Source organism: Desmodus rotundus, chromosome 6 (assembly GCF_022682495.2).
Source record: "Desmodus rotundus isolate HL8 chromosome 6, HLdesRot8A.1, whole genome shotgun sequence".
Lineage (NCBI taxonomy): Eukaryota > Metazoa > Chordata > Mammalia > Chiroptera > Phyllostomidae > Desmodus > Desmodus rotundus.
The window spans coordinates 57,227,225-57,254,953 of NC_071392.1; the positions used below are offsets into that span (position 1 = coordinate 57,227,225).

At 39.2% G+C, this 27,729-nt stretch overlaps 1 protein-coding gene and 1 pseudogene across 1 annotated transcript in view; both read left to right on the forward strand.

The window, feature by feature from the left end:
* HECW1 (HECT, C2 and WW domain containing E3 ubiquitin protein ligase 1) overlaps window positions 1-27,729 on the forward strand; it is an 803,434-nt gene that overhangs the window by 92,989 nt on the left and 682,716 nt on the right. The gene's annotated exons all lie outside the window — the stretch shown is intronic.
* On the forward strand, window positions 10,060-11,394 carry LOC112302206 (myoneurin pseudogene; annotated as a pseudogene).

Below are 27,729 nucleotides of genomic sequence, written 5' to 3' on the forward strand. Positions count from 1 at the left end.
CCTCCCTACCAACTGAGATTTGACATGTGATTCAGGAAGAAAATTTTGTTGGATTAAGCCAGTGAGATCTGGTGGTTTATGTTACCACAGTGTGATTTAGCCTGTCCTGACTGTTACACGTTTATTCACAAACCTGGGCATTGTGCTAGGCATAGTGGAAACCAATACTAATAAAATACGCACTTTTACTTAAAGGGTTTAATCAACATAGGAGAGAAAATGCACAGGAAGTACCATTTGATCTGTAAGTACAATAAGTCAGTCAAATTTTTTATAGAATGCATTAAAAGTTATGGGAAGTATTGCTTCAGGTGCAATGGTTTAAATTAAACTTCTTTAAGATGTCCTGGAGGTACCAAAGCCTCTCCTCATTTTTCTGAATTCTTGTTTCTTTATTCTTTTCTGGTTGGATGTTTCTTTCTTCTTTCTGGTCCACACCATTGATTTGAGTCCCAGTTTCCTTCCCATCACTATTGGTTCACTGTATATTTTCCTTTGTTTCTCTTAGCATAGCCTTCATTTTTTCATCTAATTTGTGACCAAATTCAAGCAATTCTGTGAGCATCCTGATTACCAGTGTTTCGAACTGTGCATCTGATAGGTTGGCTATCTGTTCGCTGCTTAGTTGAATTATTTCTGGAGCTTTGATCTGTTCTTTTATTTGGCCATTTTTTTTTTTTTTGTCTCAGCGCACCTGTTACATAAAGGGGTGGAGCCTTAGGTGCTCACTAGGGGTGCCAGAAGGAGAAGAGGAAGAACAAAACATTGAAAATTTATTTGAACAAATAATGAAGGAGAACTTCCTTAATCTGTCAAAGGAAATAGACTTCCAGGAAGTCCAGGAAGCTTAGGGAGTCCCAAGGAAGCTGGACCCAAGGAGGAACACACCAAGGCACATCATAATTACATTCCTAAGATTAAACAGAGGGAGAGAATCTTAGAAGCAGCAAGAGATAAGGACACAGTTACCCACAAAGGAGTTCCCATAAGACTGTCAGCTGATTTCTCCAAAGAGACCTTACAGGCAAGAAGGGGCTGGCAATAAGTATTCCAAGTCATGAAAGGCAAGGACCTACATCCAAGGTTACTGTATCCAGCAAAGCTATCATTTAGAATGGAAGGGCAGATAAAGTGCTTCTCAGATAAGGTCAAGTTAAAGGAATTCATCATCACCAAGCCCTTATTATATGAAATGTGAAAGGGATTTATCTAAGAAAAAGAAGATTAAAAATATGAACAGTAAAAATGACAGCAAACTCACAGTTATTTTTTTAAAATTTTTATTGTTATTCAGTTAGAGTTGTACGCCTTTTCTCCCGATCCCTCCACCCCACCCCAGCCAATCCCACCTCCCTCCCCCACCTCCACCCTCCCCCTTGATTTTGTCCATGGGTCCTTTATGGTAGTTCCTGTAATCCCCTCTTCCCACTGTCCCCCTCCCCCAGTCCCCTCTGGCTATTGTTAGATTGTTCTTAACTTCAATGTCTCTGGTTATATTTTGTTTCCTTTTTTCTTCTATTGCTTATGTTCCAGTTAAAGGTGAGATGATATGGTATTTGTCCCACACCGCCTGGTTTATTTCACTTAGCATAATGCTCTCCAGTTCCATCCATGGTGTTGCAAAGGGTATAAGCTCCTTTTTTCTCTCTGCTGCCTAGAATTCCATTGTGTAAATATACCATAGTTTTTGGATCCACTCGTTTGCTGATGGGCACTTAGGTTGCTTCCAGTACTTGGCTATTGTAAATTGTGCTGCTATGAACATTGGGGTGCACAGGTTCTTTTGGACTGGTGTTTCAGGGTTCTTAGGGTATAATCCCAGCAGCAGAATTGGTGAGTCAAAGGGCAGTTCCATTTTTAGTTTTCTAAGGAAATTCCATACTGTTTTCCACAGTGGGCGCACCAGTCTGCATTCCCACCAACAGTGCACTAGGGTCGGTCCCCTTTTCTCCTCATCCTCTCCAACATTTGTTTGTGGATTTGTTTATGTTGGCCACTCTGACTGGTGTCAGATGGTACCTCACTGTGGTTTCAATTTTCATCTCTCTGATGGCTAGTGATGCTGAGCATCTTTTCCTATGTCTTTGGGCCCTGTGTATGTCTTCCTTGGAGAAGTGTCTGTTCAAGTCCTTTGCCCATTTTTTAATTGGGTTGTTTGTCTTCCTGGAGTGGAGTCATGTGAGTTCTTTATATATTTTGGAGATCAGGCCCTTTTTGGAGGTATCATTAGCAAATATGTTTTCCCATACTGTTTGTTCTCTTTGTAATTTGGTGCTGTTTTCTTTAGCCATGCAGAAGCTTTTTTTTTGATGAGGTCCCATTTGTTTATTCTTTCCTTTATGTACCTTGCTTTAGGGGACATGTCTGTGAGGATGTTGCTGCATGGAATGTCTGAGACTTTCCTGCCAATGTTTTCCTCAAGGACTTTTATGGTGTTACGACTTATATTTAAGTCTTTTATCCATCTTGAGTTTATTTTCGTGTATGGCGTAAGTTGGTGATCGAGTTTCATTTTTTTGCACGTAGCTGTCCAGATCTCCCAACACCATCTGTTGAAGAGGCTGTTTTTGCTCCATTTTATGCTCCTGCCTCCTTTGTCAAATATTAATTGACCATAGAGACTTGAATTTCTTTCTGGGCTCTCTGTTCTGTTTCATTGTTCTATGTGCCTGTTTTTATGCCAGTACCAAGCAGTTTTGATTACAGTGGCCTTGTAATACAGTTTGATATCAGGTATTGTGATCCCTCCTGCTTTGTTCTTCTTTCTCAAAATTGCTGCACCTATTAACAACCACACCTAAAACAAAAACAAAAGCAAACTAAGAAAACAACTAGAACAGAAACACAGAAATGGAGATCACATGAAGGGTTATCAATAGGAGAATGGGAGGGGGAGAGAGGGGCGAAAGGTAGATAGAATAAGTAGCATAAGTGATAGGTGGAAAATAGGGGAGAGTAAGAATAGTGTCGGAAATGTGGAAGCCAAAGAACTTAAAAGTATGACCCATGCACATGAACTATAGGGGGAGAATGTGGGAGGGAGGAGGTGGGCAGGATGGAGTGAAGTGAAGTGGGGGAAATGGGACAACTGTAATAGCATAATCAATAAATGTATCTTAAAAAATAAATTAATTAAACTTCTTTAGTAAACTTCAGAGATTTCATAGTTGAAAATTATTTCTTTCCAGTGGTTTCTATCAAAGACTCAGAAAATTATCAACAGATTTATTTTTCTGGCTGAATTATTTAAAACCAGAGTAGGGAAAAATTTTAAAAATGTTTTCATATTTGCTATATAATTTTCTTTGAGTAGACTATTAAACTAATAATTTTGATTTATTTTGATATGAAACCATTACCCTACTCTCAAGGTAATAAATCATGCAGTGAATTACTCTGCCACTGGGTTTACTTTTCTAAGAATAGAATTCATATGTTGCTTTCAAAATTAAATTCACTCACATCCACAGAAATGTAGAACAGAGATTTTGCCCTTAGTCTGTCTGAGTCTTTGCTCCTACACAGATGAGATGTGAAGTCTTAGAATAGTAACTTTATGTCTCAGAGCTTTAGTTTTCCTATCTATGCAGTGGAAGAAAAAAGCTCTTTGAAGCTTATGGTGAGAGTTTGAGCTAAGTCAGGAAAACCTTTGTGCATAGTGCTTCATTTATCGTAGTCACTCCAGAAATATTCACTAAATTTTACTAATTAGTATTATTCATTACATATTATTTCAATAGCCACATTATTTACCAGTGTTCATTTTTTATTAATTAATTTTTATTTTCATTTAATCTTTTTTTCTTCCATATTACTTTACTTTGTTTGGATGGTGGCACATCATGGGTACAGGAGATGGAAGGATATTTTGTTTCTCCTCATGTGGGTTTCAGTCACTTGCTGCTTTGTTCCAGAGGCTGCTGTTATCCTTCTCTTCCTAGTTTCCTCTCCTTTCCTATCTCCTCCATCAATGTTGCTCCAACACAGCCCTGAAGAGACAGACATTTTTCCTTCTTTTTTATTAAATATTTTATTGTTGTACTATTACAGTTGTCCCAGTATTTCCCCCTTTGTTCTCCTATGCCCATCCCCGCCCTGCTTCCCCAGTCAATCACCAACCTGTTGTCCCTGCCCATGGGTCACTCATACATGTTCCTTGTCTAGACCCTTCCCCTTCTTTCCACCCTTATCATCACATTCCCATCCCTCTGGTTACTGTTAGTTTGCTCTTTATTACAATGTCTCTGGTAATATTTTGCTTCCGTGTTTGTTTTGTTGATTATGTTCCAGTTAAAGGTGAGATCATATGGTATTTGTCCCTCACCCTCTGGCTTATTTCACTTAGCATAATGCTCTCCAGTTCCATCCATGCTGTTGCAAAGGGTATAAGCTCCTTCTTTCTCTCTGTTGCGTAGAAATCCATTGTGTAAATGTACCATAGTTTATTGATCCACTCATTTACCAATGGGCACCTAGGCTGCTTCCAGCACTTGGCTATTGTAAATTGTGCTGCTATGAACATTGGGGTGCATAGGTTCTTTTAAAATGGTGTTTCAGGATTCTTAGGGGATAATCCTAGCAGTGGAATTGATGGGTCAAAAAGTAGTTCCATAGTTTTCTGAGGAAAATCAATACTGTTTTCCACAGTGGCTGTACCATTTTGCATTCCCACCAACAGTGTACTAGGTTTCCATTTTCTCTACATCTTTGCCAGCACGTGTTTGTTGATTCATTAATGATGGCTGTTGTGACCACTGTGAGGTGATATTCCGCTAATGTTTTAATTTGCATCTCCCTGATGGCTAGTGATGTTGAGCATCCTTTCATATGTCTGTGGCCCCTCTGTGTGTCCTCCTTGGAGATGTTTCTGTTGATGTCCATTGCCCATTTTTTAATTGGGTTTTTGGTCTTCCTGGTGTTGAGTCTTATGTGTTCTTTATATATTTTGGAGATCAAACCCTTGTCCAAGGTATCATTGGCAAATATGCTTTCCCATATAGTCAGTTCCTTTTTCATTTTAATGATGGCTTCTTTAACTGTGCAAAAGCTTTTTCATTTGTTGTAGTCCTACTTGTTTATTTTTTCCTTTATTTCCCTTGTCCTAGGAGATATATTGCTGGGTGGGATTTCTGAAATTTTACTGCCTATGTTTTCCTCTAGGCATTCTTGGTGTCACAACTTATATTTAAGTCTTTTATCCGTCTGAGTTTATTCTGGTGTGTGGTATAAATTGGTAGTCTAGTGTCATTTTTTTGCATGTGCTTCTCCTGTTCTCTCATTACCATTTATTGAGGAGGCTAATTTTACTTCATATTATGCTCCTGCCTGCTTTGTGAAATATTAATTGACTACAGAGACATGGGTTTATTTCTGAGCTCTCTATTCTGTTCCATTGATCTATATGTCTGTTCTTATGCCAGTAACTGACTGTTTGATTACCATGGCTTTGAAGTATAGTTTTATATCAGGTATGTGATCCCTCCTACTTTGTTCTTTTTTCTCAAGATTGCTGAGGCTATTCAGTGTCAGTTTTTGTTCCATAGAAAGTTTTGGGATATTTGTTTTAGATCTGTGTAATATGCCATTGATATTTTACTAGACATTGAAACTATAGATTGCTTTGGGTAGTATAGACATTTTAGTGATGTTAATTGTTCTAATCTATGTACATGGTATATGGTTCTATTCATTTGTATCTTCCTTAATATCTTTCTTCAGTGTTCTGTAGTTTTCCGAGTACAGGTCTTTTGCCTCCTTGGTTAAAGTTATTCCTAGGTACTTTTTCTTATTGCTATAGTAAATGGGAATTTTTCCTAGCTTTTGTTTCTTGTGTTTCATTGTTGGTGTACAAAAATCACTTTGATTTCTAAATATTACTTTGTACCCCACTATTTTGCCAAATTCACTTATTAGGTCATGTGGTTTTTGGTGGAGACTGTAGGGTTTCCTATATACACTATCATGTCATCTGCAAATAATGCCAGTTTTACTTCCTCCTTTCCAATTTGGATGCTTTTTCTTTCTTTTTCATGTCTGATTGCTGTGGCTAGAACTTCAATACTATATTGAATAAAAGTGGTGAAAGCAGACCCCCTTGTCTTGTTCCTGATCTTAAGTGGAAAGATTTTAGTTTTTTCCCATTGAGCATTATGTTGGCTCTAGTTTTCTCATGTATGGCCTGCGTTATGTTGTAGTATGCTCCCTCTATTTCCACTTTGCTGAGGGTTTTTATTTTAAATGGAGGTAGACTTTATCAAGTGCTTTTTCAGCATCTATTGCTATGATCATGTGATTTTTCCTTTATTTTGTTTATGTAATATATTAAATTTATTGATTTGTAAATATTGCACCATGCTTGCATTCCTGAGATGAACCCCACTTAATCATAGTGTGTGATCATTTTCATGTATTTCTGGATTAGGATTGCCAATACTTTGTTGAAGAGTTTAGCATCTATGTTTGTTAACAGTATTGGCCTGTAGTTTTCTTTCTTTATTGTGTCTTTACCTGTTTTTGGAGTTACGAAAATACAGGCCTGGTGAAAAGAATTTGGTGGTCTCCCCACTTCTTGAATTTCTGGAATACTTTGAGAAGGATATGAGTCAATTCTTCTCTGAATGTTTGCTGAAATTCCCCTGTGAAGCCATCCAGTCCAGTTTATGCACAAGGTGTTTTTGATTACTGCTTCATTTCAGTAGTTGTTATTGGTCTATTGTAGCTTTCTGCATCTTCTTAATTTAGCTTTGGGATATTGTATGTTTCTAGAAATTTGTCCATCTCACCCAGATTGTCCAATTTCTTGTCTTATAGTTCATGTCTTATATCTTCCTATCCTTTGTATTTTTGTGGTATTGGTTAAAACTTCTCTGTTTTTGTTTCTAATTTTATTTATTTGGGTCCTCTTTCTTTTTCTTCTTGGTGAATGTGGTTAAAGGCCTGTCAATCTTATCTTTTCAAAGAACTAGCTCCTGGATTTTTTAATCCTTTGAATTGCTTATTAGTCTCTATGTCATTTTATTCTGCTGTGATCTTAATTATTTCCTTCCTTTTATGCACTCTGGGCTTTTTTTGTTGTTGTTTCTCTAGTTCTTGTAAATGCAGGTTTGGTTGTTTGAGAGCTTCCTATCTTTTTTAGGTAGGCCTGTATTGCTATGAACTTCCCTCTTATGACTGCCTTTGCTGTGTTCTGTGGGTTTTGGACTGTGTTGCTTGTTAATTTTCATTTGTTTCCAGAAACCGTTTGATTTCTTCCTTGATTTTATTGTTGACCCATTCATTACTTAATTTCATGTTATTCAGTCTCCATGTATTTGAATATTTTCAAGTTTTTTCCTTGAGTTTGGTTTCTAGTTTCAAGCCACTGTGATCGGACAAGATACTTGATATGATTTGAATTTTCATAAGGTTGTTGAGGACTTTTTTTTGTGTTCTACCATGTGGTCTATCTTTCAACATGTTCCACGTGTCTTTGAAAATAATGTATATTTTACTTCTTTGGGATGAGTGGTTCTGTATATATCAATTCAATACTTTCAATCTGGAGTGCTGCTCAGTGCTGCAATATCCTTGTTGATTTTTTGCTTAGAAGATCTATCCATTTTTGACAATGGGATTTTAAAATCCCCTTCTATAAGCCTCTTTCTGTTGTTATCTTTTTTGAAGTCTTCCAAGTTTTCCTTTTATATTTAGGTTGCACATATGTTTTCAAAGGTTATATCTTCTTGATGGACTACTGCCTTAAGTATTCTATAGTGACCTTCTTTGTCTCTTTTTATGGTCTTTGCTTTAAAGTCTATTTTGCCTGATATAAGTATTGCTACCACAGCTTTGTTTTAAAGACCGTTCGCTTGGAATATTTTTTCCATCCCTTTACTTTTAGTTGTTGTAGATTTTTTCTTTTGAGTTGGGTCTCTTGTAGACATCATACATGAGGGTCATGTTTTACATCCATTCTGCTATCCTATGGTTTTGATTGGAGCACTTAATCTATTTTTAAGGTTATTATTGGTAGGTACTTATTCATTACAATTTTTTCCTTTTGTACCTGTGTTCCTCCCCTCCCCCACCCCGCACTCTCTCTTACTTCACCTTCTTAAAGCAGTCCCTTTAAAATCTTTTGCAATGCTGATTTGGTGGATATATAGTCTATTATCACCTCTTTGTCTGGAAAACTCCTCATTTCACCTGTCATGAGAGTCTTTCTGGATAGAGTTGTCTTAGTTCCAGGCCTTTGCTTTTCATTACTTGGAATACTTCTTGCCATTTCCTTCTGGTTTGTAATGTTTCCATTGAGAAATCCTGTGATAGCCTTATCAGAGCTTCATTATATGTTACTATATGTTTCTCCTTTGCTGATTTTAAGATGTTCTCTTCATTTTTAAATTTTGCCATTTTAACTATGATGTGTCTTAGAGTGGGCCTTTTGGGTTCATCTCGATTGGGACACTCTGTGCTTCCTGGAATGGTGTGACTTTTCCCATCATTAAGTTAGGAAATTTTCTGTTCTTAGTTTTTCAAACAGATTTTATTCCTTGCTCCTCTTTTTCTTCTTCTGGTATCCTTATGATACAAATATTATTGTTTCATGTCATCCTGAAGCTCCCTTAAATCCTCTTCTTTCTTTTTGAGTCTTTTCTCATTTTGTTGCTCTATCTGGAAGTTTTTTTCTACCTTCGTCTCCAGCTCACTGATTCTGTCCTCTCCTTCATCTAGCTTGCTTTTAATTCCTCCAGTGTATCCTTCATTTTAGATATTGTGTTCCTCATTTACTCCTGTCTCTTATTGATCATTTCTATATGCTTTTTCATGTTGATGTAGTTCCCAATAAATTTCTTGTAGGTTCCATAGAGTTCCTTGTAGTTCTCACTGAGTTCTTTGAGCATCCTTATAACCAGTGTTTTGAACTCAATGTCTGATATTGCTTGCCTCAATTTCATTTAGCTTTTTTGATGGGATGTCTCCCTTCCTTTTGATTGGGGGTTATTTATTTGTCTCCCCATTTTTGGAGACCCTTTTTGTTTGTTTTGGTGTTTTAGGTTAATCTACTTTGACTCCTTGTCTTCACGGTGTGACTTTCTTTGGTAGGAGACCTGTGGGACTCAGTTGTGCAGTCTCCTTGATCACCTGAGCTTGATGCTCTTTATCTGCCCTTTAAGCTATTTATGTGGGCTCTCTTGTTGTATATGGGTTTTGTTTGTTGCTGGGTCATTCTTTGGTGGGTTCTTTCCTCTGGTTGGCTGTCTGAGAGTCCCACCACCTACCCTATGTTATATTCTGTTGTACATGTACTGTCAGAAGAAAATAAAAACCCAGGAAACAAAACCCACACCAGCAATAATAGCCCCCATGCTGAACCACACTATCAGCAAATGAGCAAGTATTAATGAGGTGTAAAGAAATTGGCTATTATGAGAAAGGAAAAAAATGTATATTAGATGACTAACTGAAATAAAATGACTTTGAGAGGGTTGAGGGAGGAAAAATAATGAGTTGGGAATAGAAAAAATGTGAAGGAAAGAGGAAATTAGAGTTTACATAATAATTTTAAAAAGGGAGGGAAAGAAGGGGAAATGGTGAAAGAAAAGGGAGGAGTATATAGTATGAGGTTTAGAATCCATTTATAAACAATAGTGAAAATAATAGGATCAAATCAGGGAAAATGATCCATCACAGCAATACCAACAACAAATGAGCAAAGATTAATTACTGGAGGAATGGGAATAAGAAGAAGAAAAGAAAGAAGAAAGAGGCTTATGAGATGTCTAAAGGAAAGAAATGTGATTTTGAGAGGACAGAGGGAGAAGAAATACTAAGCATGTGGAATGAAACCAAGAAAAGACAGGGAAAAATTTAAATTGCAAATGAAGAAAGGGCAGGAGGAAGTCAAAAAGGAGTAGATCAGAATGGTAAAATTTGAGATTTGAAATACAAAATATAGTGAATATCTGGGTATAAAATTGAAGAAGTGCAACAACCACCATATCAACAACCAATAGACAAAGACTGATAAAGGTGGGGAAAGAATAAGGGTATTTTAAGAACAGTAAAAAGAATTGAAACATTGAATTGAATCAGCAGACTTTGCTTCTTACTCTACAAGATTATAATAGTTGGGAGAAATCAGAAGTGTCTACAGAATTTAGTTCAGGCAAATCCTGAACAAGAGGCAAAGAAGTTGTCTCAAACTAAAAAGAAGAAGGCCTTCAAGTCCCAGATAACAGGAGAATAAAACAGTGCAATATCCCAGTGACATTTTAGAGAATGCATATGTTGAGTTATTTCTAGATACAAATAAATTGTCCACACCTGCATTAGAACAGGTTGTTCAAAGAAATGATAATTCAGAACTTGAGTTGATGTCTGTTGTGGAAAATACTTTTCCAGCACAAGATATTGTGCAGACTGTTACAGTGAAATGGAAATGTGGAAACTCACAGCCAAATTGTGCTGTGAAAGAACACTCTATATCTAATATAGCCAGTGTCAAGAACTCTTATGAGCTGTAGAGCTCTGGGGAACGCTGGATCAGAGGTATTCCAAGGCCAAGGCAATGTGCAATACATGTGGGAAAATGTTTTCAGAAGCCAGCAGCTTGAGAAGGCACATGAGAATACATAAAGGAGAAAAATTATCTTTGCCACTTGTGTGGAAAGGCATTCATCCAGTGTAAACAACTGAAAATGCATGTAAGAACTCATACAGGTGAGAAGCCATTCAAATATGAATTGTGTGATAAAGGCTTTGCTGAGAAATTCCAGCTAATCTTCCATAGTTGAATGCATCATAGTGAAGAAAAACCCTGTAAATGTGATGTATGCAATTTGTTACTTCTAGCAATCTCAAGGTTAATGCCAGGAAGCATAGTGGAAAGAAGCCATATATCTGTGATAGGTATGGACAGAGACTTGTCCAAACCAGCACACTGACCTATCATGTTCGTAGGCATACTGGAGAAATGCCTTACATGTGTGATACTTGTGGGTAGGTGTTTGCTGTCTCTACTTCTCTTGTCACTTATTCTCAAAAACATACAGAGGAAGACCATTTATCTGCAAATTATGTGGAGATTCTTATGTGGATATTAAACATTTAAAGAACTACAAAAGTTCATTTGAGGGCAGAAAAAATTCTAGATTCTAGTATACAGGATCTGTAGCTAGTATACAGGGACTTAAGTGAACAAGATTCCATACAAAAAAAACCCTTTATCTGAAACTTTGGACGTTGAAGCCTTTTAATATGACTTTACCACTCGCTCTTTCTCTTGGGACTGAGGACCACCACATGCTTTTGCCTGTCACAAATAATCATTCTCCTACATCAGATACATTGTCGAGGTCAACTGTGAATGGGTTTTCAGAACCACGATGGACTTTTTTACAACAATTATGCTGACTTTGTGATGAATATCAAATTGCTGACATCTCTGGAATAAAACATAAACATCTCTGGTAAGGTGCACATATTCATCTTAAATTATCATTCATTTGAGTCATGGCCATTATTACTCATTCACTGACATACAGGCATCTGATGCTCCATCATAACTGTTATGCCTGTTTTAAGTTTTGGCTTTTATGTCTAGATTACACATGCAATTTAAATTCTTAATTTCCTAGGGCCCCAGCTTATTTCTGCCCAGGTCCTCCTAGTAGGGTGGTGTGTGATTTCAGGATTTAGAGATGGATCTTTGTTAATGTTTCTCATTTTTAAGTAAAGTCTCCATTTCTGTCTTCATTTTTCTTTATCAGCATCAAATTTTGTAGTTAAACAATTAGAAAACTGAAAGAAAACAGTTTAGAGAAAGCTGTAAAGTGAAATGCACCTGTATCCTCAGTGCTAAGTATTAAATAAATAACATGTAATTTGAATGGTCTTTTTTTTCTGTTGTGCTTACCCTCTCAATGTGTGTCTGTATGTTTGATTAACTGGATCAACATTTGGTTTAGGATAGGTGCAAGTAAAGATTTCTTTTATACATTCTAAAGTGTAGATTGTGTATTCCTCAGGAACTCAGTTGGTCCCTGATCATTCAATCACTTATTCATCCAATTCTCATTGTATATAGTGAGAATGCCCTTGTACCAGTCTCTGTGTAAGTACTGAGGATAACAGCCCAGTTGCTAGCAAATTCTTGGTGACTGCAAGACAGATATTAAACAACTTACATTAATAGGTCTTTAGAAGTATTTTCAAAACTGTCCAAATAAGTACAGAGTGATGTTCCAGGGGCATCTCTCCTGTTTAGGAACCACAAAGGCTGAGGGAAGCATGTTTCAGACAGAAGGAATAGCATACTGAAGGCTCCAAGGCAAGGAGAAACAAGTGCCTCTGAAAACAGTAAAATTCTCTGTAGCTGGGGTGTTACTGGTGGAGTGAAGGGAGACAGGCAGTGGGACCAGGATGGAGGTAGGGACAGATCCTTTTTCATGTTTGCATGAAATAAATAAATCTCAAACTTGTATTTTGAACTTTAACCTAAAGGAAGTGTGAAGCCACTAAAGCAAGAAGTGTCACAAAAGATGTTCCCTGTATAAAAAGTATTCTGTCAGTTGTAGAGAATGCCATATTTTGACATGTATAATGCACTCCCATATATAATGAACACCCATGTTTTTGTCCCCAACTTTCAGGAAAAAAATCTTTCATTTTCATTTTAATTTTTTAATCCAATTACTTATTTATATTTAGAAACAAAACTGCTTATCATATTCCAAGATATTTTGCACATGTATATCATTATTGCTTTCTAGAGTTATATTTTTAATGCATAAGCATAAATGAAATAATTAAAAACATTTGTATAGGTACAGAATTAGTACCACCCATGTATAATGTGCATCCTTATTTTTCCCTCCATAGCTTGGACAAGAATGGTGTGCATTATACATGGCAAAATACAGTATTTGGGACAATAGTAAGATGGGGAGACCATGTAGGGTGAATTTAATTGGGCAAGAGGGACACGTGCCATTATGGAGGTGATAGAAATAGTGAGAAACAGATGGATTCTGAAACTGTTAAGAGATTTAGGCAAATGAACTGGGTGCTTGATTGGTTGAAGAAGATGGTCTGGGGAGACAAAAGGAGTTGAGGTAGATTCCCAAGTGTCTGAGAGGGAGAGCAGGTAGGTGGAGGAACCATTACTAAGTCTGGGCTTCTGGGAAGAGGATCAGATTTGAGGTTAAATATCATGAGCTCTTTTTATGTTGCATCCCAGCAGGTGTTGTGTTAGGACATAAGATGAAAGCTTTTAGCTGTCACAAAAATTTGGGAATTATAAATGCTCAGATAATAATTGAGGTCATGGGCAGGAATATAGGCACCTAGTGTGAACATAGGAGGGTCTGAGGAACTGCAACATGGAAAAGCCTATAAATGAAGTAGAAGTGGGTAGGCTGAGGAGCTTCTGGGAGGCCAGAGGTCACGACAGGGAAAGGGGTCTTAAGGAGGGAATGCCAGGCAGTTTGTTTAACACTGAGAAGCTAAGCAGCACCCAGCATGGGATTGGGCACAGAGCAGGATCTTAGTACATAGCAGTCAAATTCTCTCTTTCTCTACTTTCAAATCTTATGAGCCCAAGGATGAGAGCATGAGCTATGCATCCAGAATGCAAGCTTGTGACTCATTTGTCAGCAAAAATTCAGGTTTCATTGGGGTTTTGGAAACCTGACATAATATGCCACTTTCTTCTGCAATAAGACCATATTGATTATTGTTATAGTAACTTTAACTTTAGAGGAAGATGAAGTAATAAAATCAGAATAAAGACTCATGAACTAAAGTGGTACTTGGATTATGAGGACCTTGGTAAAATATCTTCAGCAATTTTCCTGTGTGTGGCATCTTTTTGATTGAGTTCCAGTTTTTGTCATGGTTTCTGTCCACTAAAGTGCTGATAGTGTGACCATGATTGGCATTTGGGGAAATACTCTCCTAGGCTCTGCATATAATGGGAGGTACTCCCTCTTGAGTCTTTCACATCTGAGTACATGCTGGAGTGACAATTGCACCAGGGTTAGTCAGTGATATTTTTGGTATTTTAACTATAGATCCAGTTCCTTTGTGGTTGAGGAGGTTTAATGAATGGAGTACATCTGAGGATGCTTTAAGTTTTCTCAGAGGATGGAGTAGGGGGGCAGACAAATTTTCCTCCCCAAAGACACCACCCCAAGTTTTGGTTTCCTGAAAAAAACAAACACAACTTTTATGCCTCTGATTCTTACTCTTAAAGTTAAATTTTAGAATCTAATTCAAATTATTCATGACACAAAGTAATGTTGCTTGCTACATTTTGTCCATTTTATCAAAATGTGTATGATCCTCATGTAATTTTTTTTAACATATTGGTTGCCCAGGAGTGTCTTGGTGGTGGATGGAGGCACCAAGATTTTCATGTTAGTAATGTCACTGATTTTGTTTGCTTGTGATCCACACTGAGTTAACTTCATTGGACTTTCCCCAGGAATTGATGCTCATACACGTGTTGGGTCATTATGCTGCTGCACCTGTGTAGTGTGAAGGTCAGTATGTTTTTCTGATTATAAAAACCCATTTATTCCATTATAAATCCTCTTCATTCATAGTGGAATGTGCCTCAGTCCAGAGCTTATTGCAGATGTCCAGCCCAGAAATTCTTTCAAGTGAAGTTCTCACATTTGAGATCCATTACCTGTTCCTCCCTATCACCTTCATCCATCCCAAATTCGACTATACTTCATTTTAAGGTAATGTTCTTTGCATGCCAACTCCTCTTTTGTGATGTGAAGGCACCGTTGTGGCAAGTATATACCTGGGAAAAAGTCACTCTATGATGGTCCTTCCAAAATGGCAGCTGCAAATTTTGCTGTAGTGTGATTAATTACCTTACATGAGATTTGGGCACACAGAAATACACCTGGAGACCAGAGCAATGCTCTCTCCTGTTGACTCAGAGTCAGGCATGCCACAGAGGAGATCACCAGTTCATTAGAGGGACTTCTTGCAGCTGATGGCTGTCCCAGGAAGGACATTACTCAACTTTGTTCAGACATCCCTCTTAGTCCACTCCTTCCCATATTTCAGAAGCTTTACAATTTCTGGTGGCAGCACCACATCTATAGGACACAACAAATCATGATTTGTGTTGTATGCTTTTCCTATGTGAATTCTTATCTACTCATCACAATCCAAAGTCATGAGTATGACCATTGTTCCTATCTTACCTATGAGATAACTGGGCTAAGTCACTGCTTCAAAGTTTCTGATGTGTAAGTGAAGAGCAGGGATGCAAATGGAACTGCCTATTTGAGCTGGAATCCCCATCTACTAGGCCTTAGTGTTGCCCTGGGAATATGCACTCAACCAACTCTTAAATGAGGGTTTTGTTTAAAAAATAAATAAAGTTCACATTTGCATAGCACTTTGCAGATTTACTAAGTACATGCCCAAATGTGGGTGGGCTCTGCCTGCAGAGCTCCCCTGGGCCCCTGTGGAAGAGAATAATTCTAGCCAGACATGATCTGCTTGGGGAGGAAGGGTGACCATTCTCTCAGAGGAGAAAGGTGTTTAGCCCCTCTCTCAATGGGCTTTTATTGAGTTGAGCTTGCGTAGGGAATGGACATCAAAGAAAGGAGGTATGGTTTACAAATAACATTTCTGGGATCACAGGGGTCCTTTTGAGTCAGGGTCTGGTAGACAGGGTGATGCCAATTCGCTGTAAAACCTTGGGAAACAAACTTATTGTGTGCTTGTACCCTTAACATTTATATTGAGGATATTCTTAGCAAAGCAGGTTTCACAGGACTTTATGCATTCTTTCTTGGGCCTGATTGGCCCCACCAGGAACTGCCTGTTCTGGCACAAGGCTGCACCCCCCTTCAGTATTGTTTCAGACCTGAATCAGGCAGGGAAAGCAAGGCAGCCAAGAGATTAGGAGACTTTTTACAAATACAATGAGCACTCAGGCTATGATAAAGCTGAGGGGTGAGAGTTTTTTGTCCCTTCTCCACAATCCCCTAAGTCCTTCCCTGATGGCCCCTTCACAACTGCACCTGTTCTTAGGTTGTTCCTTTCTTGAGGAATCTTACCTGTCATTGACTATCCAGCCATCCTCCAGGGGCCAAGCAGGGTGAAGTAAAGGGGGCAGAGACTGTGCCCCTGCCAGGAGGATAAGTTTTGTCTCCTTAGTGGCTTATGGCCCCTAGCCATGGGGCCTTTTTGCCTGTCGGTGGGGTTACAGCCCCTGAAAACAGGCAGGATGGTTCCCAATGCCCACATGCATATTCAGTTAATTCCTGAAATGACCTTGCACTAAGGAAAAGGAAGCCATGAGATGTTCAGTGAGGGTCTTGGCATTTATGAGCTCACAGGTAGGTGAGCAACCCTCAAGCTCATGTCTTCTCTTCCATCACAGGATGCTGCTTCCAACTCACCAGATTGGGAGCTTTCTTAATTGGTAAGTTTAGAGTAATTTGGAGAATGAATATTTTATGTATTTTTTTCAGGAAGCATTAAATTAGTGCTTAATCACTTGCTGCCAAAAACCAGGGACAGTTATAATACACTAACTTAAATGCCCTTTTTCTTATTGAGTATCCCAGTTTCTTGTGCTGTTGGCAGAGGCTTGATTTCTATCAATTCACTTGGATAATCTTACCCTAGTCTTCTTCATTGGGAAAAGGCTTGACTTTTCCTAAGAGTACATTTTTCCCCAACACACAGCATTCTCATCTGTTTGCATTCGCCTGGTGCTTCTGAATTTTCTCTTTGGCTTTGAATGTACAGTGAGAAGTCTTTAAAACAACCAATTAGCTCCTTTTGGGTTCATTCACCATTCCAGGAGAATTCCCCTCCTCTCCTCTTTCTAGGACTGGTATACTTGGAAAGTTGGGAATTTTCTGTCCTAGAGAATCTCAGTTCATGTGTGTATTCAGATACAAATGTTGCCTCATATAACACTCCTTGAATTTAATATGTCCACACAGATCACTTGAGACAGTTTATACAGTGATCTAGGAAATGCAGTGGCCAAATATTCTCCCTGAACAATTATGTGAGTGAGCTGTTAGTGATTAATGAGAGAGAGAGAGAAGACTGAAATCAGAGCTGAAGGACATAGTTTGTGAAATAGGAGCATAACCACAACTTCTTGAACAATGATGACACTAGAAACCAGAAAGGACAAAACATAGCTAACTTATTACCATTTCCATGAAAAGTCAATGCAAAACTCCTTGACCCAAACCTGCATGATAAAGGAAAGCCCTATTACTTTTTTTTTACATTTATTGTCAATTTTTTAAAATATATTTACTGATTATGCCATTACAGTTGTTCCATTTTCCGCCCCCCTCACTCCACTCCATTGTACCCACCCCTTCCCTCCCACATTCCCCCACTATAGTTCATGTCCATGGGTCATACTTATAAGTTCTTTGGCTTCTACATTTCCTACACTATTCTTACCCTCCCCCTGTCTATTTTCCACCTATCATCTATGCTACTTATTCCCTGTACTATTCCCCTCTCTCCCCCTCCCACTCCCCTATTGACAACCCTCCATGTGATCTCCATCTCTATGGTTCTGTTCCAGTTCTAGTTGTTTGCCTAGTTTGCTCTTGTTTTTGTTTTAGGTGTGGTTGTTAATAACTGTGAGTTTGCTGTCATTTTTACTGTTCCTATTTTTGATCTTCTTTTTCTTAGGTAACTCCCTTTAACATTTCATATAATAAGGGCTTGGGGATGATGAGCTTCTTTAACTTGACCTTATCTGAGAAGCACTTTATCTGCCCTTCCATTCTAAATGATAGCTTTACTGGATACAGTAATCTTGGATGTAGGTCCTTGCCTTTCATGACTTTGAATACTTCTTGTCAGCCCCTTCTTGCCTGTAAGGTCTCTTTGGAGAAATCAGCTGACAGTCTATGGGAAGTACTTTGTAGGTAACTGTGTCCTTTTCTCTTGCTGCTTCTAAGATTCTCTCCTTCTCTTTAATCTTAGGTAATGTAATTATGATGTGCCTTGGTGTGTTCCTCCTTGGGTCCAGCTTCTTTGGGACTCTCTGAGCTTCCTGGACTTCCTGGAAGTCTATTTCCTTTGCCAGATGAGGGAAGTTCTCCTTCATTATTTGTTCAAATAAGTTTTCAATTTTTTGTTCTTCCTCTTCTCCTTCTGGCACCCCTATAATTCGGATGTTGGGATGTTTCAAGATGTCCTGGAGGTTCCTAAGCCTCTCCTCATTTTGCCAAATTCTTGTTTCTTCATTCTCTTCTGGTTGGATGTTTCTTTCTTCCTTCTGGTCCACACCATTCATTTGAGTCCCAGTTTCCTTTGCATCACTATTGGTTCCCTGTACATTTTCCTTTGTTTCTCTTGGCATAGGCTTCATTTTTTCATCTGGTTTTCGAACAAATTCAACCAATTCTGTGAGCGTCTTGATAACCAGTGTTTTGAACTGTGCACCCAATAGGTTGGCTATCTCTTCCTCGCTTAGTTGTATTTTTTCTGGAGCTTTGAAGTGTTCTGTCATTTGGGACTTTTTTTTTTTTTTTTTTTTTGTCTTGGCACGGCTGTTACTTAAAGGGGTGGAGCCTTAGGTGTTCCCCGGGGTGGGGTAACGCTGGTCGCTGTGCTGTGATGCTGTATGTAGGGGAGGGGCCAAGAGGGAGCAATGGCGCCTGCTCCACTCTCCACTGGACCCCAATCTTCCACTCCGCCACCCACAATCAAACTGGGCCCCTCTGGCGCTTGTTCCGGAGTGGGTGGGCTTGTGCATACTCTAGGCCCCTGTGGGTCTCTCCAACGACCTCTCCTGTGAGGCTGGGAGTCTCTCCTGCTGCCGCCCCAACCCCCAGGGGCGCTTTCAATCAGAGGTTTGAGGCTTTATTTCCCGGAGCTGGAGCCCTCAGTTACATGGTCTGCTTCACTCCCCACAGTTTGTCCTGTTTATCTGTGCGTGAATGTGGGGCCGCTGGGTGCTACCAGCTGCTCTGCCTGCACCGTTCTCCGCCACTCTGAGTCCGGCCCTCTTGGTTTATCTGCGCAAATGTGGGGTTGCAGGGTCTGCCATTGACCAGACTGCCTGACCCATTTGTCCCACACTCCACCAGTCTGGGTCCCACCAGGGCAATGCGAGTCCTCTCCATCCCGGCTGCCCATCTCCGCCCCTCTTACCGGTCTGGATGAATGTTTATTTTTTATTTCCTCGGTGTCGGACTTCCTTGCCCTTCAACTTTCCATCAGTTCCTGTTGTGCGAGGAGGCGCAGTGTGTCCACCTACGCCGCCATCTTGGTTCTCTCCAGGAAAGCCCTATTACTTTCGTGTCTTTTGCTTAAATTTTTAAAAATAAAATTGATCTCAAGATTTTATTCACCTTACCATAAGACTTTCTAAGAAGATTTACCATGCTTTGCAGTAAGTCTGCAGCATCACTAGTTGATACTATAAAAATATCTGGAGATGAGCTAGGGATTATTTATTTGACAATTTAGTGCAAAATATGTTTCAACTTCTGAAATGATCCTTAGCAAGATGAATGCACATCTGTGGAAGAAGCTCAAATGAGGGGAAATTTTATGCTAACACAACCGCTACATCTCAAACCACCAAATACAGCTTTACATGTGGCATTTACACATTGAAAAAGTCTTTGGAGTTATTCTTATATGTATCCCTTGTTGAGAACCACTGGGCAAAACTGATGGGAACTAAGCAGCTATGTGTATCTGTGAATAAGAGAATGGACAATAAATCTACATTCTTTCTGTTACAAAGAGGAATATCTGGTTGCTGAGAGATAGGTTTCCTGAAGCCAAAGATTCATTTTGGAAAACAAAAAAACATTAGGACTTCTGTGTTACAACTATTATCATTTCTGTGTCTGTCAGACTTAGATGCCAGTGGGACAAGAGAGAAGTAACACCTGTGGTAGAAAGAAGGAGGAATTAAAATTCTGGCAGGAGCTGTAGCCTAACAGTTTCTTCCAGCACCATGAGCCCCAAGATCTAATCTTCCTGTTCAGAGACAGCTGTGTTGGGTAGGAGCAGCCAGGCCCACCTAGCTAAAAGCATCCTAAACATGACCACACACCTTAAAAGGCATCAGAACAGCTCATATCCAAGTCTGCCACACTCTTCAAAGAATTTAGTGATCAGTTCTTTTGGCTTTTTCAGAATTTCTTTAAAACCACCTGGAATTGGGAGGCAGAATTAAGATGTGGACCTTTACCAGTATTGCTTTCTTTATGTGAATGGAGGGAGGGGAATGGAATAAATAGCGAGAAAAACATGGCTGATTAGATTTCTCTCTGTATAAGAGCATGTGCTAGGTGCAGGACTTGGAAGATTAGGGCATGAAGAAGTGAGGAATCTTCAAATCTTCTCATGTAGAATGTGAGGCCTGACTTCCAGTCAAGATGGTGGCATAGGTAAACACAGCTTACCTCCTCACATAATCACATCAAAATTATAACTAAACTATAGAACAACCATCACTCAGAACCATCAGAAATCGAGTTTATAGAATTAAAAAGAAACCACATCCATCCAGACTGGCAGGAAACATGGAATGGGCTGGTCCCATATTCATGTGTGGTGGATAAAAATTTGGGAGAGATATCTCTGGAAAGAGGAGTCCAAGCTCTATACCAGGCCACTAACCCCAGGGTTCCAGTGTCAGTAAGTTTCTATACCTTCTGGCTGCAAAAACCAGTGAGGATTGTGTCGGTGGGAAAAACTTCTGGAGTCCCAAGCAGTTCTTCTTCAAGAACTCACACATGGACTTAACTCACTTCCTCCGAGTTCCAGCACTGGGATAACAGCTTGAAAGGCACCAGTGGCATACAGGGGGGAACTGAAGTGTCTGGCATCAAGGCAAGTGCTAGAGGACAGATTTCTCCCAGACAGAAAAGTGGGCAGAGGGTATTGTCACTTTTCTGAACCCTGCCTTCACACAGCCATAGAGACAGCAGGCAGGTGCCATATCTGAGATTCTATCAACCTGGCTAACACTGTTTGCCTGCCCTTAGGATCCTCTGAGACTCTGCCCCACCCAACTTATGGGTCCACCCACCACTCTGTTTAAATGGCTTTTCAATATCAATTTCTGGTCTTGGTTCATGCTTTACAACTTCTTAAATCTTCTCAAATAAACAACAGCCAGCATCAACGAGCCCCTTAGCCATCCTACCACTTTCTAAGTGACCTCTGGCCTGAAACTAGCAGCAACCAGCCTAGTTGGCTTAGCTTTGCCTGGGAATCTCTAAGCCAGCACAAATAACCTCCATCTCAGATTGCTTTATAGCTCATGCAGGGTGGCCCTGCACAGAACACAGGTGGGAGCTGACTGTGGCCTGCACCACACATGGGAAAACCCAGAGCCTGCATAACCAGTGGACAGCTACAGACCACATAGGAGCACCATCACCCTTCCCCTGCACAGTTGATCCTCCACAGATGGTGGAGGTTTGTGTACAGTGGTCACACCCATACCTTGCAGCTGACTTGCCTGGGCAGATCCCTCCCATTGATCTGCCAACAGCAGTCAAGGCCAAATATAGGCTGGCTTCACTCAGAAGAGTGCACATCAAGTACCCAGCTTGGATGAAAAGGCAGGCTGTGCCAATAAACCCTACAGGGACACCTACTACATTAGGCCACACAACCAAATACAGGGAATCATAGCAGCTCTACCTAATATACAGAAACAAACACAGGGAGGTGGCCAAAATGAGGAGACAAAGAAACAGATCAAATGAAAGACAGATTAAAACTCCAGAAAAACATCTAAGCACTTGAAAGAAGGCAATCTATCAGATCCAGAGTTCAAAATATTGGTTATAAAGACACTCAAGGAAATTGGTGAGGACTGCAACAGTATAAAACAGAGATAGTCAGAGACAAAGGATACACTAGTTGAAATAAAAAACAATTTACAGGGAAATAACAGTAGAGTGGATGAAGCCAAGAATCAGATCAATGATTTTTAACGTAAAGAAGCAAAAAACAACCAATCAGAATAAGAAAAGAGAATCCTAAAAAATGAGGATAGTGTAAGTGGCCTGTGTGATAACTTCAAGCATTCCAACACCATCTCACAGGGGTGCCAGAAGGAGAAAAATAGAAAGAAATTGGAAATATATTTGCAAAAATAATGAAAGAACACTTCCTTAATTTGGTGAAGGAAATAAACATACAAGTTGAGGAAGCATAGAGAGTCCTAATCAAGATGATGGAAAGAGACCCATGTCAAGACATATCATAATTAAAATGACAAAGGTTAAAGATAAAGAGAGAATCTTAAAAGCAGCAGTTAGTTACCTACAGGGGAGTTCCTATAAAACTGTCAATTGATTTCTCAAAAGAAACTTTAGAGAGCTCAGAAATAAACCCATATCAATACAGTCAGTTAATATTTCTCAAAGGGGGCAGGAACATGATATGGAGTAAAAATAGCCTCTTCAATATCAAATGGTGTTGGAAGATCTGGATAAGTACATGCAAAAAAAAAAAGAAACTAGACCACCAACTTACACGGTACACCAAAATAAACTCAAGATGGATAAAAGACTTAAATACAAGTTGTGACACCAAAAAAGTCCGGGAGGAAAACAGGCAGGAAAACTTCATATATTTCATGCAGCAATATTTTCACCAATATATACCCTAGGGCAAGGGATATAAAGGAAAGAATAAACAAATGGGACTACATCAAACTAAAAAGCTTCTGCATGGCTAAAGAAAACATCAACAAAATAGAAAGCGAACCAACTGTATGTGAAAACATATTTGCCAATGATACCTCCGACAAGGGTTGGATCTCCAAAATATATAAACAGCTCACAGGACTCCACACCAAGAAGACAAGAAATCCAATTAAAAAATGGGCAAAAGACCTGAACAGACACTTTCCCAAGGAGGACATACAGAGGGCCCATACTCATATGAAAAAATGCTCAACATCACCATCCATTAGAGAGATGCAGATTAAAAACTCAATGAGATACCTTCAATGAGATTCTTCACACAAGTGAGGATGGCCATCATTAATAAATCAAGGAACAACAAGTTCTGGCAAGGTTGTAGAAAAAAGGGAACCCTAGTACACCCTTGGTGGGAATTCAGACTCATGCAGCCACTGTGAAAAACAGTATAGCTTTTCCTCAAAAAACTAAAGATGGAACTGGCTTTAAGATCTAGTGATCCCACTGTTGAGATTATACCGAATCACCAATTCAAAATATCCTATGCAGCCCTGGCTGGTGTGGCTCAGTGGATTGAGTGCCGGAAGCAAAGAAATAGGAATACAGGACTCAGGAGCACAGACAATGGGTGGGGATTGACTGTGGGAGTGGGAAGGATAGAATAGGGGTGAGCAAGAGGGAAAACAGTGGGACAACTGTAACTGAATGAAAATAAATAAACTAAAAAGATAAACATTACAGGCTAGAAGGGATTGGCAAGAAAAATTCAAAGTCATGAAAAGTAGGGACCTACAACCAAGATTGATCTACTTAGCAAAGATATCATTTCAAATCAAAGGGCAGATAAAGAGCTTCCCAGACAAGAAAAACCTAAAGGAGTTCACCATCACCAAACCATTATTATGTGAAATGTGAAAGGGACTTATTTAAGAAAAAGAAGATCAAAACTATGAATAATAAAATGGCAGTAAATACATATCTATCAAAAATTGAATCTAAAAAGCAAACTAAACAAACAAGAACAGTGACAGAACCATGGATATGAAGAGTGTTTTGATGGGTTGTAGGGCAATGGGTGAAGAGGTGAGGGTATTACAAAGTGTAAATAGGTAGTTATAGAATAGCCATGGAGATGTAAAGTACAGTATAGGAAATGGAATAGCCAAATAGCTTATATGCCTGACCCTTGGACATGAAAAATGGGTGTGGGTTGTCTGAGTGAGTGGCAGGTGCTGGGTGGTGGAGGGCAAAGAAGGAAAAATTGGGACAACTGATGCATCTAGTATCTGGGGCCTTTCCTTACTTGATGGCATAATCAATAAGATAAAATAATAAAGATAAAACAGTGATGCTTAAGAGTGTGTATATTACTCAAGATCAGCTGGGGAGAGACTGCAGGGCTCAGCGGGATCTGGGTCCAGCCCTATCTCCCCAGCTTCTGTCTGCTCATGACCGCACACTTCCTTCTTGATACAGAAGGTTCCTAGTCATTTCTTTCTTCTTGTCCCCAATCTCTATATGATAAAGGAAATCTATGGTTATATAATTTTTGTACTCTTGCTTAATTCTTCCAAACTGAAAGTAATACCACAATAATTGTTTTGAGCGTCATCCTGATGCAGCAGCCAGGAGGACCAGGTCACTGAAGTTCTACTCCTTGTGTTAATCATGCTCAGTAGGATAAGAACCATAAGCGCAGATGGAGTCCAGTTTTAAATGTATAATCTGTCCTAATTTTTTAAAATTACTTCATTGTTGTTCAATTACAGTTGTCTGCATTTTCTCCCACCCCCACCCCCATCCACCCCAGCCAAACACACCTCCCTCCCTCGCTTCCACCCTTGGTTTTGTCCATGTGTCCTTTATAGTAGTTCCTGAAACTTTTCTTCCCACTGTCCCCTCCCCTATCCCCTCTGGCTCTTGTTAGATTGTTCTTAATTTCAATGTCTCTGGTTATATTTTGTTTGTTTTTTTCTTTTGTTGATTATTTTCTGGTTAAAGGTGTGTTGGCCTAATTGTTTTAAGTAAGTGCTTTTATAAAAGGTCTGGACTGTCCTTTAAATATATTTTTTCTCTCTTGAAGGGAAATGTATTTGTAGTCTTTTTGTGGACTCAACTGTAGAAAGAGAGACTGGTACAGGAAAGATGCTTTTGTGTGGAATTTAAAAATTAGTTTATACTTAGGGCATACAAATTGCATAGCTATTTTAAGATAGAAGGTGGTTAAAAACTTGTGTGTGTGCAGCCATTTTGAGCTTTGTTTATTTGAGTAGTATAGAGTGAATTTTTTTTTCAAGCAAAAGAGTGCCAACTTTATGTTCAGTCACAGACGAGATGCTTCTTTTTTCTTGATAGTACGGGATTTAGAGACCAGAATTTTCTTTTCCAGCAATAACTACAAGTCCCCTAGCATTGTTTTCTATTCTCATACCCATTTATATTATGGAGAATTATTTTTTTTTATTTTATTTTTTAATACAGTTGTCCCTATATTTCCCCCAAAACTCTCCCCTGCCCTACCCATCACCTCCTGGCTTCCAATCTCCCTGCCTTGTTGTCTGTCCATGGGTCCTTTATACATGTTCCTTGACTTGAATCTTCCTCTTTTTTCCCTCATTATGCCCTTTCCACCTGTCTTAGAAAAGAGGGCATCACTTACATTCTGCTCTGCTCTCAGTACAGCACTGTGTGTCAGCAGATACAAGTCCTGAGTCTGCTTGCTTAGCTCTTTTCTTCATGAAGGTTCTTGCTTTATATGATTTCAAACAGTAAGTATTTTCATGATAGCTAAATATATACCATGAGTAGATATGTATTTCCCTTTCTATTATGTAGGATTTTTTAAATGTAAGTTAGATTTGGCAGTGTTTTATTTGCCTTACATTTTTTTTTGGATAGAAATTATCCTGGGTTGTTCTGGCCCAAAGCAGCCTCATGAATTGCTAGGAATTAGACATTGGCCCCTGAAATATGGGGCCAACGATACAGGCTCATCCTGGCTTGAATGTTTCATGTGGAGGCATGGACAGGTCCTTTATTATTTAATTGGCACTTGTTTATTAAACATTTGCTTACATACCAGATCCAGTTGCAGTGCTGGGGAACACAGCCATGAACAAAAAGACAGGTACCTGCTCTCATGGAGATTTTAATCTAGCTGGGGGGAGAGGGTTGTTAGAAAATGAAAATCACAAATAAGTGTATAACATGATGTCAAGAACTGGAAGTGCAAAGGGAGAGAGAGAATAGGGTAAGGATAGTTGGATAAGAGTGGGCCCAGAACACAGTGTCCTCTTGCTCTGACATTGTACCCCACTGCTGGATATAATTTCTAAAAAACCATGTTTTTGCTGAACTTGCATAAAAATATAATCCAGAAGTCACCACCTTTACACTCTCTCATGAGGTGATTTCACATACCTGATAGTGGTTTTTTTATTTTTAATTTGATTTTCTAATGACTTTATTTAAAAAACAGACAATTTTATATAAAAATTCAGAATTTTATCTTCTCAAAAAAACCAAAAGCTCTTGTAGCCTTGGTAGCTATTTGCAGGAACTGCCTGAGGAGGTCCCTGTTAGATCAGAGGGATATGACCTTCAGACTGTCAATGTTTTCACTTACCTCACCTCCTGCTGGCCTCTTAAGGCAGCCCTGATTTCAGCCTGTTTTATGTCAACCCTGCAATGCCCAAGGCAGTGATGTGTCTAGTATCAAGGACCTTTCCTTACTTGATCTGCACTGTGGAGTTTTTCACCTCCTCCCTTGTGTTGCAATCACTTATGTTAGTGTGACTCTTTGTGGGCTGCAAGGTATATGCCAAGCTATCAGAGTCCCAAGCTAAGTCAGAGAAGCCATCTAATTGAAGAGGGAATGCCATCCTTTGCAGTCCCAGAATGCTTTCACATAGGCTGTCAAAGAAGGGGATTCAACAAGATTCACAACACCTAGTATAGTTTCACTTAATGGCAGTTATAGGCTTAAATAACTGAGATGCACTTGTATTTATGGGTTCATTACATTCCTACCTAAAGCTAGACCCTTTCTCTTTTTTTTTTTTTTGATTTTTTGTCTCTTATACAATTATACCCACCAAATCCTCCCCAGACTTTTCCTTTCCCAAAATGCAACTAGCCAAAGCACATTACTTGGTTACAATTATCATTTATTTTATTTCTATATGGCTTTTAAGATAACTGTACCATTCATCATCTGACAGGGGTGTGACCATAGCAATTGCAAGAGACACTGTTCTCTGAGCTAGAGATAATGTTCCATGGGCCACATGCCATGGGAATCTTGGCTCACCTCCCCAAAATATCAACATTTTCAGGATTGCCCTCTACTTTGTCTGAGCTGGTTTACCCAGTGTTGGCTTAGAATTCAGCCTTTTGACTTATAAATAATGTCTCCAAATGTATATAACTTTCATAACCATATGTTCGTAAGCCCTCTATTATTGTTTTAGTGTATTTTATAATTAACATAACAAACTTTTCCTACTCCATAATAGATTCTTTGCTGGGCAATGACCTCTTCCCTATTGCATATATCATTCATCATGCCAGAAGCATACCTCAGAGTGTCTGCTATAACATTTTGCCCTAATCAGTATCCTTTGTTAACTAAGATGGTACTCATTCTTCTGAGAATGGATCTCTTCATAGCTGCCTTAGGGCTGCAATTGCTTATACCCATGAACCAGCAGCTTTGGCATCAGCTGGGAGCTTAGAAATATCCATTTGGGAAATGCTAAATCATTGTCTGCATTATAATATGATTCCCATGAAATTCATGAGACTTTAAATAGGAAAAGCACTGGCTTATACTACTGTCCTATCTGTGCATAGGCTTCTACCACTGTCCCTGGGCCCAGTCCCTTCCATACCACCTCATAGCCTCTTGTGCAAAACTCCTTCAACACTAAATGGACATTCTCCAACCTTTGGTTTTGAGTTTGTACAGTCAAACACTGACCCATGCATTTTGTGATGTTAGTCTTCAGTCATTATTCAGCTATAGGTAAATGCCACCATATCATTAGAAGTT